We start from the raw sequence: 20506 nt of genomic DNA, 5'->3' as shown, positions 1-20506 counted from the left end.
AACTAAACTATCTCTAATGCTAACGCCTATACTTAGCTTCGGGTGCCCACTCAGTCAGAGGAACAATGGCCGTTGTTCGGATCTGGGGTTGTTGGGAATCGAAGTGGTACAGGAGAACTGCTAAGGTCGTCCGTCTGGTAGCGAGCGTTGACCTTGGACTTACTTGCTTCTGGTGCAGCTGGTGGATGGGTCTCTCCACTTTGAAAGCCAAATCCAAGAGAGCGATTCTCTCGTGGGGGTCCTTCCTATACCCGGAGGGGCTTCGCGCGCTTTTAGGCGGGCCTTAAACTTGGCCCCAATTAATCGGGCCGCTTCTCGATCACTGATATTGATCTTGACCAATAAAGGAGTGGGTGCCCTGATGGTTGGGAGTGCCTTTGGTGGCCGTTGGCCTTGCCTTGTTTGTGCTTTCGGTTGGGGAACTGGCGCCGGGATGTCTGGAGCAGTATCGGTTGCTTGGGTGTCTTTCCTTTGTTCCCGGAGATGGGCCATCAATATGCTAGTTGACCTATAGTTTCAATTCCGTCTGGGAGCTGTTTCTCCAATATGCATACAGGCTCTGTGCCTGCTTGTTTTCCTAACATTGTCCACAGTTCCCTACATTCTTTGCGAGCTTCCGTTTTGTATTCTGGAAGTGGCCATCCCAGATGGCTACAGTACTCTAAAATTTTTTTTTTTTTTAAAAGAAAAAAAAGACTGCAATGAAGTTACTGTGAAAAGCCCCTAGTCGCCACATTCCAGCGCCTGTTCGGGTACACTGAGGGAGAATTCAGAATATCCACTTTACCTAACAAGCACGTCTTTCAGGATATGTGGCAGGAAACCGGAGCACCCGGAGGAAGCCCTCGCAGACACGGGGAGAATGTGCAGACTCCGCACAGACAGTGACCCAAGTCGGGAATCGAGCCTGGTACCCTGGCGCTGTGAAGCAACAGTGCTAACCACTGTGCTACCGTGCCGCCCCACAGTCTTACAAAATAAACTAGAATATTGGGGTTTTGGTCATAGCCACGGTTAGGGTCTGGTCTGGGATCATAATAAAATTGGGGGCTCTGGTCCAGGATTTCAAGTATAATTCCTAGTTTGGCTTGGGGTAATTGAACTTAAAGACAGCAAGTGTGTGTGGAACAATTGCATTCTTTCAGGTCTTGAAATTGGAAATGGAGTGACTGGAGATGGCTCTTTCAGTTGCAAAATTGTCCTGGGTTTGGAAGAGATTACTCCCGATAGTTTACAAAGGGAAACCAAAGCAAAACTTTTCAGTTTGGTGGAGAAGCTGCAGTTAACCTTATCTAAAGGGGCGAGGAAGGTAGAGATAATACAAGCCACAGCTCAATATTTAAATTTACCAGAGACACAGCCTGAATCATTGGAATTAGCTAGAATTCAATTACAAGTTAAACAATTAGAAATTGAATAGATAAACAGACTAAAATAGAACTGAAGAAATTGGAAATGAAAGGAAAAGAGAGATTGGCAATGGCAGAAGGAGAGGTCGGCAATGACAGAGCAAAAGGAAAACGAGAGGGCTTTTCAAAAGGAAATAGAAAGGAGGAAGATTGAGGCAGAAAAGGAAATATTAGCAAAGGAAGAAAGGAATAAGGAAAAAGAGAATTTTAACTTTGGAAACTGGCACTACAAAGGTTGGAATTAAAGGCAGAAGCTGAGAAAGATCAAGAGGATGAAGAAATACTTCCTAGTCAAGTGCTTAGTATGAATATGTTTTCATATGTTCAAGCATTGCCAAAATTTTATGAGAAAGATGTGGAAGCCTTTTTCATTTCATTTGATAAGGTGGCTAAACAATTGAATTGGCCAAGAACCAAGTGGGTAGTGTTGTTTCAAACAAGGTTGGTCGGAAGAGCTAGTGAAGTGCTTGCATCGCTATCAGAGGAGGTATCGAGGGATTATAAAATGGCGAAGTCCATAATAAAAACCATATGAACAAGTGCCATAAGCCTACAGACAAAAGCTTCGAAATCTAACGAAAGAACCAGGTCAGACATATATAGAATTCGAAAGAATTAAACAAAATAATGTTGATGGGTGGATAAAAGCATTAAAAATAGACCAAACGTATGTCGCTCTTAGGGAAACAATTATTTTGGAGGAATTTAAAGTTTCACTTTCTGCAGTAGTGAGAACTGATGTGGAAGAGCAAAGTTTTAAAACTGCTTGACAGGCAGCAGATATGGCAGATGATTTTGATTTGGTTCACAAAGCAAGTTCGATTGTTGACATCAATTTCAATCTGTGAATGATATAAACGAGGGAAATGAGAAATTCACAGGTCGTCAATGCAAAGGAGATTTAGTTGGTGATGTTAAGGAGAATGGGTGCCTCAGAGTAAAAGGGAAACCAAAGATAGTGGAGGAGAGATAAGAAATTGAAGTGTTTTCATTGTAATAAAGTTGGACACACAAAGTCGCAGTGCTGGTGGCTTCAGGAAAGTACTGGGAAGACAGACTCGGTAAAACAGGATTAGCCAGTATAGCGGCGTCATCATGTGACCACTCGGTCTACAGTGACATCAAAACTTCAAAATTGTTCCTAACCCTACCACTACACCTTGTGCAACTCCAACATCCGGAGCAGGGGTTGAGGTAGCCTGCTGATTGCTACATCCTGATGCCTGCGATGACCTTGATGGACATCCTCAGTGGGCTGAGCCCTGGGGAGGCCCGGCATCATTAGGGGCAGCACGGTAGCATTGTGGATAGCACAATTGCTTCACAGCTCCAGGGTCCCAGGTTCAATTCCGGCTTGGGTCACTGTCTGTGCGGAGTCTGCACATCCTCCCCGTGTGTGTGTGGGTTTCCTCCGGGTGCTCCGGTTTCCTCCCACAGTCCAAAGATGTGCAGGTTAGGTGGATTCGCCATGATAAATTCCCCTAAGTGTCCAAAATTGCCCTTAGAGTTGGGTGGGGTTACTGGGTTATGGGGATAGGGTGGAGGTGTCCGACCTTGGGTAGGGTGCTCTTTCCAAGAGCCGGTGCAGACTCGACGGGCTGAATAGCCTCCTTCTGCACTGTAAATTCTATGATCATAAGGGTCTCCTGCTCAAGATGAAGCACCCTCAGCAGCTTGCACTTCTGGAGTTGGTGCAGGCACAGGGGTCTGTGAGCGGCTGAACACCCTTTGATTGTCCTGAGTGGAAGTCCCCGGTGTGTCCGGCTAATGCTGATCCTCCTTGTGGGTGCCAGAAGGCCTCGGCATGATTCTTGGAGGAGGTGGTGCACCTGGAGGGAGGTCAAGGTGCCTGGCCCCCTTGTGACCCACATCCTGATGGTGACCACCAGAGTTTGTGGCTGCCTCAAACTTGGCGCGGCCGATAAACTTTGCTGTCCCTCCCCGTCACACTGGTTGTGCGAAGGTCTGGCTTGTATGGGGACAAAAGGAAGAGATGTGATGAGACGGGATGGTGCTAAGGTTAGGTGAAATGTATGTCTCCTGTGTGTGGTGTGCCCTACCCAGAAGGGACAGAGATTGGGGTTGGAACAAGACAGATGGGACAAAAACAGAAAATGCTGAACAATCTCATCAGATCTGACAGCATCTGTGGAGAGAGAAGGGAGCTAACGTTTCCAGTCTGGATGGGATGGTGGTTTTGTGAAAGTCTTGTTTAGAGAGTGAATGTTGATATGTGTCCACTGCGACTGAATGTGTGAGATCCATGAAGAGAGTAGCCACTTGAATACATTATAGCATGCTGAGAGGGCAGCATGGTGGCGCAGTAGTAGCACCGCAGTCTCACGGCGCCGAGGTCCCAGGTTCGATCCCGGCTCTGGGTCACTGTCCGTGTGGAGTTTGCACATTGTCCCCGTGTTTGCGTGGGTTTCGCCCCCACAACCCAAAGATGTGCAGGGTAGGTGGATTGGCCACGCTAAATTGTCCCTTAATTGGAAAAAATTAATTGGGTACTCTAAATTTTTAGAAACAAAAATGATAGCATGCTGAGAATGTGATAGTGGAGGGAGCTGAGAGAGGACATACCCTGGCGGAGCGGATGAGATCATTCATCCGCTTCCTGCACTGGATGGCTTCGTGGGCAGGTGGCAGCCGCAGTAACCTCTTGGGCAATGGCAGCCCGAGCCGGAGCGGTGAGGTTGGTTTGCTTCTTTGAGCCATGCCTGGGGTAGAGCAAATTCCGGTGGGCCTGGATTGCCCAAATAAGGGCCTCAAGGGTCCTGGCGCTGAAAGTTGGTGTTGCCTTCTTCTCGAAGGGTGCACAATGGTTAGCACTGCTGCTTCACGGTGCCAGGGACCCGGATTCAATTCTGACCTTGGGTGACTGTCTGTGTAGAGTTTGGATGTTCTCCCCATATCTGCGTGGGTTTCCTCCGGTTTCCCCCACAGTCCAAAGATGTGCAGCTTAGGTGGATTGGCCATGATAAATTGTCCCTAAGGGTCCAAAGGTTAGCTAGGGTTACAGGAATAGAGCGGGGGATTTGACCAGGTAGGGGTACTTTTTCAGAGGGTCAGTGCTGACTTTATGCGCCAAATGGCCTCATTTAGCACTGTAGAGATTCTCTGATTCTGGAGTTTGCTAGCCTTTTCCCTCTGGGTTCTGGACATGTTGGAGGGTCTGGTGAAGACAGGTGGGGCTGGAGAGAGTGATATGAGTGTGCCGGACTGGTTTTCAATATGGCGTTGGGACATTTGAACCCGCCACCTGCGGGTGGATGAATCAGCTGCTGTCCCGCCAGGAGATCCAGAAGAGAACTCGCCTGTGCATAACTAATCGGGTTCCAAGCACTGAACCTGGTGTGAGATCCCACCAATCTGCTCGGAACCGCCCGCCCATAGATTTAAAGGCAGTTTTCATCTATGGTAGGAGTTCCAGATTTGAGACTTAGTCTCAAAGTGAGAGAACTCTGCCCATAGATGAAAACTGCCTTTAAATCTTTATTTGTTCATGACCATCACTGGCTAGGACTGCACTTATGGCCCATTCCTAATTGCCCTTGTTCAGAAGGCCATTTTTAAGAGTCAACCACATTGCTGGGTGGTCTGGAGTCACATGTAGGCCAGACCAGGTAAGGGCAGCAGATTTATTTCCCTAAAGGACATTAGCGAACCATATGGGTTTTCACAACAATGGTTTCACTGTTAGACCTTTAATTCCAGATTTTTATTGGGTTCGAATTTCAACATCTGCAATGATTTGATCTGAACCTAGGTCTGCAAAGCATGCCCTGGGTCTCTAGATTACTAGTCCAGTGACAATACCACTATGCCACTATCTCCCCTTAATTCCTTCTCTGGTTTTCCTGCTTTCTAAGCAGTCTGTAATCCAATTGGTTACCCATTTCCCAATCACATCCCCCTTAATCTTCTCCAATAATCTCCTGTTGGGTATCAGGTAAATGGTTTTCCTGTAGTCCATATACACCACATCTACAGCATTTCCTCCAGCTAAGATTGTCAACCCTTATTTTTTTTATAGAGTACCAAATTCATTTTTTCCAATTAAGGGCCAATTTAGCGTGGCCAATCCACCTACACTGCATATCTTTGGGTTGTGGGGGCGAAACCCACGCAAACACGGGGAGAATGTGCAAACTCCACACGGACAGAGACCCAGAGACGGGATTCGAACCTGGGACCTTGGCGCTGTGAGGCAGCAGGGCTAACCCACTGCGCCACGGTGCTGCCCGATTATCAACTCTGATTGGATGTATTCACATGTACCCGCCAATGGTCATTCTTGCAATGCACTGGATTCCAACCCTGCCTCCTCATTGACAATTGGAAAGCAGGCAATTAATCACCAAATTGAAGATTTCTCACAGTCATCGAAAATTCAGGGGCTGGTTTAGCGCAGTGGGCTAAACAGCTGGCTTGTAATGCAGAACAAGGCAGCAGCGCAGGTTCAATTCCCGTATCGGCCTCCCCGAACAGGTGCCGGAATGTGGCGACTAGGGGCTTTTCACAGTAACTTCATTGAAGCCTACTTGTGACAAGCAATTATTATTAATTCACACACGATACTTTTAATGCGCCTTTGATTTTTCTCCTGGGTTGCTTCTGGAGGCTACTCATTCTGCTAATACATTTACGTTCTGGTGCACTCTTGAAGAGATGGCATCCCTTCACCCACCATTCCTCAATCTTGCATCATGACACTTAGGCCAGGAATGGTAGAGGTAGAGAGCGTCCAAAGATGTATATGTTAGGTGTATTGGCCATGCTAAATTTCTCCTTAGTACCCCAAGATGGACAGGCTAGGTAGGATCACAGGGGTAGGACAGGGGAGTGGGCCTAGGTAGGATGCTCTTTCAGAGGGTCAGTGCAGACTCGATGGGCTGATTGGCCTCCTTCTGCACTGTAGGGACTCTATGGTTCTATGATTCTTGACTAATAAGGTAGTCAAAGGTTATTGGGGGTGTGGGTGGGCGGGAATGTGTGAGGCCACAGTCAAATCAGCCATGTACATTTTGAATGACAGAGTAGGCTCGAGGGGACATGTGACCAAATCCTGCTTCTACTGCCAGACAACATAAGCAGCAAGTGATAGACTGAGCGAAGCAATCCCACAACCAACGCATTAGATCTGAGCTCTGCAGTCCAGCCACACCCAGTTGTGAATGGTGGTGGACAATTAAACAACCCACCGGAGGAGGAGGAGGCTCCATAAATATCCCCGTCCTCAATGATGGAAGAGCTCAACACACCTGTGCAAAAGACAAGGCTGAGGCATTCGCAATAATCTTCAGTCAGAAGTGCCAAGTGGATGTCCATCTCAGTCTCCTCCAGAGGTCCCCAGCATCATAGATTCCAGTCTTCAGTCAATTCGATTCACTCCGCATGATGTCAAGAAAGAGCTGAAGGCACTGGATACTCCAAAGCCTATGGGCCCTGACAATATTACGGCAATAGTAGTGAAGGCATGTGCTCCAGAACTTGCCGTGGCTCACGCCAAGCTGTTCAAGTACAGCTACAACACTGACATCTACACGGCAATGTGGAAAATTACCCAGGTGCGTCCTGTACATAAAAGGCTGGACAAATCCGACCCAGCCAATTGCCGCCCATCAGTCTACTCTCCATCATCAGCAAAGTGATGGAAGGAGTCATCAGTAGTGCTATCAAGCGGCACTTACTCAGCAATAACCTGCTCACTGACGCTCAGCTTTGATTCCGCCAGGGTCACCCAGTTCCTGACCTCATTACAGCCTTGGTTCAAAAATGGGCAAACAGCAGAACTCCAGAGGTGAGGTGAGAGTGACTGCCCTTGACGCCAAAGCAGCATTTGACTGACCATGGCTTAAAGGAGCCCTAGCAAAACTGGAGTCAATGGTAATCGGGAGAAATACTCCTCTGGTTGGAGTCATACCTAGCACAAAGGAAGGTTGTGGTTATTTGAAGTCAGTCATCTCAGTCCCGGGGCATCACTACAGGAGTTCCTCGGGGTAGTGTCCTAGGCCTAACCATCTTCAGCTGCTTCACCTTCCTTCCAACATAAGGTCAGATCTGGAATGATTGCTGATGACTGCACAATGTTCAGCACCATTCGCAACACCGCAGATACTGAAGCAGTCCATGTCCAAATGCAGCAAGGCAATGAATATCCAGTCTTGGGCTGACAAGTGGCAAGTAACATTAGTGCCACACAGGTGCCAGGCAATTGTCATCTCCAATAAGAGAGAATCAAACCATCACCCCTTCACATTCAATGGCATTACCATTACTGAATTCTCCACTATCACTATCCTGGGGGTTACCATTGTGCAGGAACTGAACTGGACTAGCCATATAAATACTGTGGCTACAAGAGCAGGTCAGAGGCTAGGAATCCTGTGGCGGGTAACTCACCTCATGACTCCCCAAAGCCTGCCCACCATCCACAAGGCACAAGTCAGAAGTGCGATTCCTGGCTTAGGTCACTGTCTGTGGGCACATTCTCCCCGTCGGTTTCCTCCGGGTGCTCCAGTTTCCTCCCACAGTGCAAAGATGTGCAGATTAGGCAGATTGGCCATGCTAAATTGCCCTTAGTGTCCAAAAAAGGTTAGATGGGTGTTATAACCTGCCTACTTACGATTGGCTGGGGACTAATGACTATCCCACAATCCTGTGGGAGTATGAACGTCCCCAATGAGGGGGGCGGAGAAACTCCTAGTTTAAATAAGCTGGCCAGTTCAGGAACCAGCAGGAAGGAGAAGGTAGCAAGGGAAGTTACTGCTACTGTTATGTATATATTGTTATAGTAAATAAACGTTATTATTTTGTATCCTTAAAACTCGTGCTGGATTCTTCGTGGCCCTTACAAAACTGGCGACGAAGGTTAAAGTGAATAGCTGTCTACACTGCTGAAGCCACCTCCGGATTTTTGTTGGATACAGGTTGGAAGTTGTTTTCTATTATACCATGCCTCTGTACGGACGTTTGGATGTTTTTGATGCTGCGCTGGAAAGCTGGAACCAGTACACACAACGGATGCGTTACTATTTCCAGGCAAACAATATCACCGAAAACGAGCGCCAGGTGGTCATATTGCTCTCCGCCTGCGGGTCGCATACGTTTGGGGTGATTAGGAGCCTTACGTACCCAGCTGCGCCGGACACCAAAACATTTGACGAACTTGTGAATATAGTGGGGCAACACTTTAACCCAACCCCGCCCACGATAGTCCAGCGTTACCGATTTAATACCGCTGAGAGGACCCCTGGAGAATCCCTTGCCGATTTTTTTATCCAGGCTACGCGGGATTGCGGAATACTGTGACTATGGTGAGACCTTGTCAGAAATGTTACCCGACCGTTTGGTTTGCGGTATTAACAATGCAGCAACCCAGAGAAAGTTGTTAGCGGAGCCAACATTGACTTTTCAACAGGCAATACAAATAGTCTTGTCCCGAGAGAGCGCAGAGCGAGGAGTACAGGAGCTACAGGGAATGGAAGTGCAAGCCTTGGGGCGCAGCCCTTTCCGCCCAAAAACGTCCCCCCGCACTCCTGCGGTACCTTGGGCGAGGCAACAACCGGACCGACGCCAGTGGCCATCGGACATTCCTCCCCGAAGGGAGCCTTCTCCAGAGCCAATGGATGAGGAGCCATGTCCGTGTCAGACTTGTAGGCGCCGACCCCGTCGCGGACGGCGGTCCTGGGGACGCCAGAGGCGTCGTCGTTCCGACCGAAACTGGGACCAGCCCAGGGGCCGTAACTGGGACCAGCCCAGAGGCCGTACCTTCCATGTGGATGAACCTGCGGCGACCACACCTGAGGACGTGGAGACGGAGGACGACTGCCTGCAGCTGCATTGTGTGGCAGCTCCCCGTGTGGCCCCCATTAAGGTGACAGTACGGGTCAATGGCCACCCGCTGGAGATGGAGTTGGATACTGGCGCAGCGGTCTCCGTGATCGCCCAGAGGACATTCGACCGCATCAAGCAGGGTATACAGACCCTTACATTAACTGACTCACAGGCCAGGTTCCTACACGGGGGAACCACTGAACATTGCAGGAACTACAATGACCCCTGTTGTCTATGGACGCCAGGAGGGGCGTTTCCCACTTATCGTAGTGCGTGGCCATGGGCCCAGCCTGTTGGGTCGGGACTGGTTGCGCCATTTGCGGATGCAATGGCAGCACATCCTCCAAACAGTTTCTGGAGGGTTGACTGAGGTGCTCGGACGATACCCAGAGGTATTCCAGCCTGGTTTGGGGAAAATAAAAGGGGCTGTAGCCCGTATCCAAGTTGAACCAGGAGCCACGCCGCGCTATTTCCGGGCGCGCCCAGTGCCTTACGCTTTGCTCGAGAAGGTAGAAGGGGAGCTCACTCGTTTGGAGAGTTTGGGTATTATCAGGCCCGTCCGTTTTGCTGACTGGGCAGCACCAATTGTACCAGTAATGAAGCCAGATGCCACAGTTCGCTTGTGTGGCGACTATAAACTTACAGTGAATACAGTTTCCCGACTCGACCGATACCCAATGCCTCGCATAGAGGATCTCTAAGCGAAACTTGCAGGTGGACTCTCATTCACAAAATTAGATATGAGTCACGCCTACCTGCAGTTGGAGCTGGACCCTGCCTCCCGACCATATGTAACAATTAACACACACCGGGGCCTGTATGAATATACACGGTTGCCCTTTGGAGTATCCTCTGCCTGCGCAATTTTTCAACGTGTTATGGAGGGCATTTTGAGAGGTTTACCACGTGTGGCTGTCTACCTAGATGACGTGTTGATTACAGGGACGTCGGAGCAAGAGTATTTGGAAAATCTGGAGGCTGTCCTTAGACGCCTTTCGGAGGCTGGAGTCCGTTTACGTCACACAAAGTGCGTATTTCAGGCAAAAGAAGTAGTCTACCTAGGTTATCGGGTGGACCGCGAGGGTCTGCACCCCGTCGCAGAGAAGGTGCGTGCAATTCAACATGCCCGCACCCCGACTGACACTTTGCATCTTCGTTCTTTTCTCGGTCTCGTAAACTATTATGGGAAGTTCCTCCCCAATCTGGCAACTACGCTGGCCCCCTTGCACCTGCTGCTAAAGAAAAATCACACCTGGGTTTGGGGTCAACCGCAAGAAACCGCTTTCTGGCGGGTAAAGCAACAATTGTCGTCGTCTGGGTTACTAACCCACTATGATCCGGGAAAGCCTTTGCTCGTCACATGTGATGCATCCCCGTATGGTATTGGGGCTGTCCTGTCCCACAAGATGGAGAACGGGGCCGAGCGACCGACAGCTTTCGCCTCCCGCACATTGACTGCAGCGGAGAAAAAGTACGCGCAGATCGAGAAGGAGGGCCTGGCAGTGGTTTTCGCGGTGAAACGCTTCACCAGTATGTGTACGGCCGCCATTTCACTATCGTGACTGATCATAAGCCCCTGCTGGGACTCTTCAGAGAGGATAAGCCAATACCGCCCATTGCTTCTGCACGGATCCAGCGCTGGGCTTTGTTGCTTGCTGCATATGAGTATTCTCTGGAGCACAAACCAGGTACGCAGATAGCAAATGCCGACGCACTGAGCCGATTGCCTTTATCGACCGGCCCCATGTCGACCCCCACGACCGGTGAGGTGGTTGCAACCCTAAATTTTATGGACACCTTGCCTGTCACGGCATCACAGATCCGTGAATGGACCCAGACGGAGCCAGTCTTGTCAAAGGTTCGGCACATAGTCCTGTATGGTGGGCAGCATAGACAGCTCCCAGGCGAGTTGCGGGCATTTTCCTCCAAGCTGTCAGAGTTCAGCGTGGAAGACGGCACCCTCTTGTGGGGGACGCGTGTGATTGTCCCGGAAAAAGGCCAGGAGCTGATATTATCAGACTTGCACAATGGACATCCGGGCGTGACCAAGATGAAAATGTTGGCCCGGAGTTATGTCTGGTGGCCAGGCCTCGACACCGACATTGAGAAGGTGGCCCAAAACTGCTCCATTTGCCAGGAGCATCAGAAGCTTCCGCCGGCCGCGCCCCTACATCACTGGGAATGGCCAGGGCGGCCTTGGGCACGCTTGCATGCAGATTTTGCAGGCCCTTTTCAGGGATCCATGTTCCTTCTACTAATTGACGCCCAGTCCAAATGGCTGGAGGTGCATAAGATGCAGGGGACAACGTCCTGCGCAACAATTGAAAAGATGCGTTTATCATTTAGTACGCATGGCCTCCCCGAGGTGCTGGTCACGGATAATGGCACTCCATTCACGAGTGAGGAGTTCGCTAGGTTTACAAAGATGAACGGCATCCGCCATATCCGCACTGCCCCTTACCACCCGGCTTCAAATGGGTTGGCAGAGCGTGCAGTGCAAACATTCAAAAGAGACGTAAAGAAGCAGTCTTCCGTATCAATGGACACGAGACTGGCTCGCTTTTTGTTTACGTACAGGACCACCCCCCATGCAGTGACTGGGGTAGCTCCCGCAGAACTCCTAATGGGCCGAAGACTTCGCACCCGCCTTAGTATGGTCTTCCCGGACATTGGCGCAAAAGTACGCCGCACACAAGAACAGCAGGGACAGGGATTGTCTCGGCATCGTCCGATTCGGCAGTTTGCGCCCGGTGACCCAGTATTCGTGCGGAATTTTGCTGGTGGTGCCCAATGGGTTCCTGGTGTAATCTTTCGCCAAACGGGCCCTATATCTTACCAAGTGCAAGCCCAGGGTCGTCTCCAGCGAAAACGTGTAGACCACGTCTGGTCCAGAAGATCATCCCCTCAAAAGATTCCCCGCCCCCGGAGCTCATTTCAACAGCCGCAAAGACCAGAGACAAGGGAAGGTAGTCCTCAAAATCTTCCACTGGTGCCTCACTCGAAGCCTGCGCAGGTCGTTACGGGACCGAATGGAGATAGAGACGCTGACATGACGGAGGCAGCAGACTCTGACTCCGAGATGGAGACACAGGATGCATCAGAGGGGGAATCCTCGGGTCCACAGGCCGTGGATGTACAACCGCGCCGTTCATCACGGAAGCGCCGGTCTCCGTCTCGTTACACGCCGCCTGACCCAGCGCCGCGTGCAAATGGCGTCCGGCCTGCGGCCAAACGAGTTCGACACCTTCCTTCGCCAGGGTTTTCGGTGGATTCCTTGGACTTTGAGGGGGAGGGATGTTATAACCTGCCTACTTACGATTGGCTGGGGACTAAGGACTATCCCACAATCCTATGGGAGTATGAACTTCCCCAATGAGGGGGGCGGAGAAACTCCTAATATAAATAAGCTGGCCAGTTCAGGAACCAGCAGGAAGGAGAAGGTAGCAAGGGAAGTTACTGCCACTGTTATGTATATATTGTTATAGTAAATAAACGTTATTATTTTGTATCCTTAAAACTCGTGCTGGATTCTTCGTGGCCCTTACAAAAATGGGGTTACTGGGATGGTATGGGCTCAGGTCGGGTGATCTTTCCATGGGTTGGTGCAGATCCGATGGGCCGAATGGCCTTTTTCTGTGCTGTAAAACTCTATAGCTCTTTAAAACTGTCAACGATTGTTGTGAAAACTTCCATCTGGTTCACTAATGTCCTTTAGGGAAGGAAATCTGCTGCCCTTACCTGGTCTGACCCATATGTGACTCTAAACCCACGGCAATGTGGTTGACTCTTAACTGCCCGCTGAAATGGCCCAGCAAACCACTCAGTTCAAGGGAAATTAGGGATGGGCGCGCCCACATGCTATTTACGTGCGAGGGGGCAGACTGGATTTGACGATATTTGAGTTGGTGACAAAGGTTACGCCTCTTTGCTCATTTCAGATTCGGGCGAGCTGCTGTGTATTTGCAGCATTTTCTGCCCCGGTTTCAGATTTCCAGTTCAGCCAGCAGGAGGGTGCAAGACATGGGATGGAGCGAGTTGGAGTTGGCTGTGAGCCCGGCTGGGGTTTAGGACCCCGCAGTCCCCACTGCTGATTAAAAAGCAAGATCGCGGAGAAGCGGAACCAGCTACCGTGCGAGGGAGTGAATGCAAAACTTGGGAGAAGAGGAGGGGGTGAAAGCGGGGAACAAAAACCGCAAACTAGTTCAGCAAACATGGGAGTAAAAGGTGAGTGAGGCATGGAGCAGGAGCCGTGACAAAGGAGCAAAGTCTGCCAACTTGAAATAAAGTTCCCCCAACTTTTCAAACTGCCTCCAACTTGGGAGATTTCTGGGCACGGTCGATAGCAAAGGGGGTGATTCAGAAAACAACCCTCATTTCCCAGCTATTTCTTTGTCAGTTTCGCCTTTTCATGTAAGTTCGCAACTTCTTTAACATTTTTGTTTTGTTGGGGAGTTTCTGACCTCCAAACTATAGCTTTACAAAGAGAGGAAAGGGTTACATCAGGTTGTACAATGTCTGATCCGAACGTGTCCACATATTTTCGCGGTTACACGGGGCTGTTGCAACAGGGGCTGGGCGGGAGGTTTCACCAGAAATTGCTTTTTGGTCATTGTCATGTCCTGAATTATACTGATCGGTGTCACTGGAAGCCCCTTGTACGCCCCCGCCCGTGTACAATGTACACTCACTTTCTCCCGAACGCTGGACATCACTGGAATCCACCCCCCTTCTCTTGTGAAGACTCACTTTGCTGAATTTCAAATCTCCGGAGTTTTCTTTTCTTAAATCTCCTCTGATTTGTCGGTTACCTTTCGGGAAACGCCCTTGCCCTCAACCCTAGGATTACCTCTTTCAAAGAGCCACCCCGGGCGACGGGCCGAATGGCCTCCTTATTTCTGTGAAATTGGGGGGGAAGGAGTGGTGAAATTAAAGCCTTACTGAAATTGGTCGAGTGCGTCAAAGTGTTGGCTTCGTACCAGTTTAGAGCTGACTAATGAATTAATTGAAAGGTGGCTATTGTTTATTTTTGTTGTCCCTTCTTTTGGGCCCTGAGCAGGAATTTTATTTAAAGTACCCAGAGTTTTGGGAGTGGGTAATTTCAGTCAGATTTGCCTTTCCAGTCTGAACAATTTTAACCGTGGCAGTGAGTCACTCCTCCAGGTCGAGTTCCAATCCTGGAGTTCTGTTTCACTGTATTTCAGCCTTTCTAGCAGTGAAGGGGCAAAATGCTTGCTAATGTTGGCTTAATTTTTTGCGTTAGCTGAGTTGTGCCAGTGATGCTGACATAAACGCCTGATCCAATTTGTCAAAGGTTTTAACTGATTCCATCTGAGGACACTATCTGAGTCTCCTCCAGCTTGTATGTTTAATTTTTGGATGTCTTTATCCATCAGTTTCTGAAGTCACTGTGTACCTAGATATGGAGGAGGAAATGGTTACACAATTACTCATGCTGGCTCTCGCTGTGAGACATTTTATTTCATGAATTCATTGAGTGTGGGCATTGTTGGCAAGGTCAGTATTTATTGCCCATCAACAAATGTGGTTGAGAAGGTGGTGAGCCTGTCACCTTGAACCACTGCAGTCCACGTGGTGTAGGTACACCTACAGTGCTGTTAGGGAGGGAGTTCCAGGATTCTCATCTTGTGACAGTGAAGGAATGGTGATTATATTTCCACTCCAGACGTTTGAGTGAATTGGAGGGGAACTAGCAGCTGTTGGGTGTCTCTGCATCAGCTGTCCCTTGCCATTCCAAATGGCAGAGGTCACATGGGTTAGTTGGCAAAACAGCGGGCTGTTTTGTCCGAGATGGTGGTGTTAAAGCTGCATTGTTTAGGCAAGTGGAGTGTGTTCCATCGCATGCCTAGTTTGTGCCTTGTTGATGGTGGATTGGTTTGGGGGAGTCAGGAGGTGAGCGACTTGTCACAGTGTCCCAGTCTCTGACCTCACCTTCTAACCATGACGTTATATCAGTCTTGTCAATGGTCACCCCCAGGATATGGACGGCACAGTGGTTAGCACTGCTTGCCTCACAGCACCAGGACCTGGGTTCAATCCCAGCCTTGGGTGACTGTATGGAGTTTGCACGTTCTCCCCGTGTCTGCATGGGTTTCCTCCGCGCTCCGGTTTCCTCCCACAGACCAAAGATGTGTCAGTTAGGTGGAACGGCCATTCTAAATTGTCCCTTAAGTGTCCAACAGGTTACATGGAGTTACAGGGATAGAGTGGGTGAGTGGACATGGGTAGGGTGCTATTTCAGAGGGTGGGTGTAGACTCGATAGTGTGAATGGCCTCCTCCTGCAATACAGGGATTCTGTATTGAAGCTGGGGAGTTTCAGTGATTGGTAAATGTTGTTGAATGTCAAAGGGAGGTGGTCAGATTTCCTCCTGTTGAGGATGATCATTGTTTGCCATTTTAGTGGCAAGGAACATTAATTTCACATCAACTCAAACCTGAATGTTCCAGGTCTTTATGCAGGCAGGCATGGACTGCTGCATTATCTGCAGCATGGTAGCACAGTGGTTAGCACAGTTGATTCACAGCTCCAGGGTCCCAGGTTCAATTCCTGGCTTGGATTGCTGCCTGTGCGGAGTCTGCATGTTCTCCCCGTATCTGCGTAGGTTTCCTCCGGGTGCTCCGGTTTCCTCCCACAGTCCAAAGATGTGCAGGTTAGGTTGATTGGCCATGATAAATTGCCCTTAGTGTCCAAAACAGGCTAGGTGGGGTTACTGAGTTACGGGGATAGATTGGAAGTGAGGGCTTAAGTAGATGCTCTTTCCAAGGACCGGTGCAGACTCGATGGGCCAAATGGCCTCCTTCTGCACTGTAAATTCTATGATCTTGGGAGTTGAGAATGGTACTTAACACTGTTCAACAATCATTGAACACTCCCACTCCAGACCTTATGATGGAGGGAAGGTCACTGATGAAGCAGTTGAAGATGGTTGGGCCCAGGACACCACTCTGAGGAATTTTGCAGCGATGCTGTGACATGGTGAACATCGACCTCTCGATGACCACAGCCATCTTCCTTTGTGCTTGGTAGGACTTCTGGCAGTTTTCCACCACCAATCCATATTGGTTTAAACTTAACTAGGGTGCCTGGGTATGATGGTCGGTCAAATGCTGTCAATGGCAGTCGCCCTCATCTCTATCTTTGGAATTCAGCCTGTTTGATCATGTTTGGGTCCAGGTTGCAACATGTTTAGGAGCTGAGTGGTCCTGGCGGAACTTGAGCTGAGCAGGTTATTGATGAACAAGGCTGCTTGATAGTGCTGTCATTGATAGCTTCCATCAGTTTCATTTTGAGTGGGCTGATGGGACAGTAATTGGCTGAATTGGAATTGTCTGGATTTTTGTGACCAGGGTATGCCTCGGCAATTTTTCACATCGCTGGGTAGATGCCAGTGTTGTCCCTGTACTGGAACAGCTTGACGAGGAGCGCAGCAAGTTCTGGAGCACGACTCTTCAGTGCTACAGCTGGGATGTTGTCTGGGCTGAAGGCCTTTGTTGCATCCAGTGGCTTCAGCTGTTAGTGATTCAAATTGACTGAATACTGGCATCTGGGGAGGTAAGGATCTCAGCAGGAGGCTGAGATGGATCATCCACCCAACACTTCTGTCTGAAGATGTCACCCCGATAACCTTTCACCGCCTTGTTAGAGGAACCCTCCCCCGACCCACTTGATGGTAAATGATCGAGTGAGCAGTATTCTGAGCCATGCAGTTACGGATTGCAGTTGAATATAATTCTGTTCCTGATGGCTAACAAATGCCTGATCTTGGACCTGTTCTGAATCCATCCTATTCCATCCCAGCGGTAGTGCAACATAACACCATGGAGGATCCTCCGTGTGAAGAAATGGACTGTCTTCACATGGTGGGCAGTGCCACCAATACTGTCATGGGCGGATGCACAGACTCCCCCCATAACTAATGTGTCTTCCCCTCCCCATGTGGAAAATAAACACTGGCATGGGCCAGTGGAGCCAAAAGGCCCGTTACTGTGCCTTCCTTGGATCTGTTCTGGAGACTGGCTGAAGGAATAGGGATCTTTAATGTGCTTACTTTCTGGATTTGTGGATTTTAAACTCCAGTCTTGTCGCTGGCTGTCGCACCAGTGCTAACCCATGCCCTTCAGAGGAGGTATTAAACAGCGGTGCCACCTGTCTAAGTGGATTTGAAAGATCCTGTGGTGCTACCTGAGTACGGGTGACCAGTTAATAGTTCTTCCTGAACCAAAACCAACAAAATATAATGTGATACTCTTATTATATTGATTGGTAAACCTAAGACAGTGGCAGGAGAGAGCTCCAACAAGACTTTTTAAATTAAGCCCCCACCCATTTTTACCAGTAGGTTTTTTGACCTTTGATCATATCAGAATCCAAAATAATTTTTTCAATCAGTGCAATATTTGTTTTTTGAGCAACTTCCCCCGCCCAGGAAATTGATAAGGAGCCACGTTCTGAGGTTATTGAAAGTGGAAAATCTGTTACCACAAAAGGCTCTTCTGACCGTGTGCCCAGTGTGGGGTCCATTTTCTTCTTGAGCTCTCTGCCCGAAGACAGCTCAGACACATAGCGCCACGGCCACCACCGCTGGTAGGGCAAGGAGGCAGGTCCCAAATCCGGTACAACCAGATCGGGGATTGAATCCCATGCCGTTGGCATTAACCTGATGCCATTGGCATTAATCTGATCTGCACTGGCCGTCTTGCCAGCTGAACCTCCGTGCAGTACATTTTCATGAATTCAAAGAAGTGAAAATGGCAAACGATTACAACAGCTAGCATTTGTATAGCGCCTTTAACATTGTAAAAGGTGCCTCAGGCATCTTGTTATTGAATAAAGTTTGACATCAAACTACATTAAGATATTAGGACAGGTGACCAAAAGCTCACTCCAAATTACCAAAGTGAGTCTTAAAAGCAGGGCAAGAATTCTAGAACTTTGGGCTATGATAGCTGATGGCATGGCCACCAATGTCCAAACAATTAAAATTGAGGGTGCTTGAGGCCGGAAGGCTGGGTTTTGGGAATTGCCGGGGATTATGGGGACAGTGAGTCTCTGATGGAATTGAAAACGAAGACGGGAATTTTAAAATGTCTCCGTCCCAAGCTAGGAATTCCCTCTGTTACTTCCCTCCATTTAAGACTCCTACGTGACCTAGCTTTGATCATCTGACCTGCTACCTCCTGATGTGACTCAGTGTCACAGTGTTTTCTAATGTTCGAGATGTACCTTGGGGCATTTCGTTACATTTAATGTAAATTGTTTTGCTGGATCAGGAGCCAATAATGAGGTAATAGTTGAGCCTGATTCAGATTGATTTAGGGTAGTGTCGCAGTGATGGACAACGTTATGGAGTTGGAAGTTGACGGTCATGGAGAGAATATGGGGTGCGGTCAGCAGCTCAACCTGGGATCAGAGAGGACACGAGGTTGAGGTCCGGTTCAGCCAGAGAGAGGGGTGAAGACGGTGACTAGGGAACAGTTGGTCTCGAGGACTGGAGACCATGGCGAGGGGGAGGCAAAGCCATGTGGCGTCCGTGTACATTCAGAACCTGATGTGTTTTTGGACGGTGATGCTGTTGGGAAGTGCGTACGTGAGAAATAGGAGCAGACCCAGGATAGGTGCCGGGTGGGCTCCGCCGTGTGATGAGAAACCATTGTAGGCTTTTGTTTGCTTTGGCTGGATCGACCAAGCGAGGCTCGTCCCCTTGAGCTGAAGGCGAGCGGGTGGTGTGGTCAGACAATGGTGTGGGTCAATCATGTTAAAGGCTGCAGATTGATTGAGAAGGATGAAGAAGGATAGTTTATCACCGTCACATAGGATACAAGTAATTTGTGACTTTAGTAAGGCGTGATTCGGGATTTAACAAAGAACAAAGAAAAATACAGCACAGGAACAGGCCCTTCGGCCCTCCAAGCCTGCGCCGACCATGCTGCCCGTCTAAACTAAAATCTTCTACACTTCCGGGGTACGAATCCCTCTATTCCCAACCTATTCATGTATTTGTCAAGATGCCCCTTAAACGTCACTATCGTCCCGGCTTCCACTACCACCTCCGGTAGCGAGTTCCAGGCACCCACTAACCTCTGTTTAAAAAAACAACTTGCCTCGTACATCTCCTCTTGTAATTTGGGAGGGTTTCATACATTGACCTGCAAGAAAGGTGAACACAGATTTGAGAGGGAACAACATAGTCAGCGATTTACCCAAGTGTAAATGTTGCTCTGATAAGCACCGATGGTAGAAGGCAGGAGTTTAATTCACTTCATCGCCGTTTAATAGACTTGGCTGTGTGCAAAATGGATGCAGCATTCGCCTAATAATCAGTACATTTCAAAGTGCTTCATTTGTATGTGAAGTACGTGAGGTGGCTGAGATGTGGTTCCATTAAAATGCAGATTTTTTTTGTTCACCACTCCGTATAATATAGGGAAGGCCGGAGCTGGCTGTGCTGGAGCGAGGGGACACCTGCTGTGCCTTTTATTTCCTTTTGTTCAAAACATGAAAGAGTTGCCAGGACTTTGTGCCTGCTAAGACTTGGAGTAAAGTTTTAAGATGGCTTGCAGCCAATTTCAAGTCAGCTGCTTGCTTCCTTATAGCATTTATATTTTAATTATCTTCTCCCTTTCTCTTGGCAAGGGATTGATTTCAGGACCAAGTTAGGGCAATGCTTATTTACTGGTGAGACTGTCCAACTGTGAGCATGTTGTGCTCTCTTGTAATATGTGCCTGAATCGCACAATAATACTGCCTCTTCCCGAACTGTGAGTAAGCGTTTCAGATGAGTCTTACTTTACTGCACTCTCCTCTCAGTAGGATGTTTAAGTCCCGCTTGCCATTTTTGTTCAGCCATTTTGCAAGTATATAAGAAGGAGAGTAGCTAAAGTAAACATTGATCCATTGAAGGCCGAGACCAGCAAAATTATCATGTAAAATGATGCAATGAAGACATTAAACCCTGTTTTTACAGTAGAAGACTCATATCGCACACCAGGAGCAGAGGGTAGTCAAGGGACTAATAAGTGTTAGAATTTGAGGTGATTAATGTCAGCAGAGGCGAAGAATTGGTGAAACCTGAGGGACTAATAGCAGTCAAATCCCCAGGACCTGATGGTCTACACCCGTGGATTCTTAGAGGTAGATGCACTGGTGGCGATTCTGCACAATTTCCTAGTTCTAGAACAGTCCAGCAGATGGAAAATGTAATGCCGCTAATCAAGAAGGGAGGAAATGGGAATACAGATC

At 48.8% G+C, this 20506-nt stretch overlaps 1 protein-coding gene across 2 annotated transcripts in view; it reads left to right on the top strand.

The window, feature by feature from the left end:
- The first annotated feature begins 13176 nt into the window (after positions 1–13176).
- LOC140392769 (transmembrane protein 51-like) overlaps positions 13177–20506 on the top strand; it is a 44135-nt gene continuing 36805 nt past the window's right edge. The window contains exon 1 of one of the 2 annotated variants that reach the window (XM_072478386.1): positions 13177–13472. The gene's annotated coding sequence lies outside the window, so the exon portion shown is untranslated. The other variant, XM_072478388.1, reaches the window with a different exon arrangement.

This window comes from Scyliorhinus torazame, chromosome 16 (assembly GCF_047496885.1).
Source record: "Scyliorhinus torazame isolate Kashiwa2021f chromosome 16, sScyTor2.1, whole genome shotgun sequence".
Lineage (NCBI taxonomy): Eukaryota > Metazoa > Chordata > Chondrichthyes > Carcharhiniformes > Scyliorhinidae > Scyliorhinus > Scyliorhinus torazame.
Note: the sequence above shows the minus strand (reverse complement) of the source record. Positions and strands in the feature narration are given on the sequence as shown.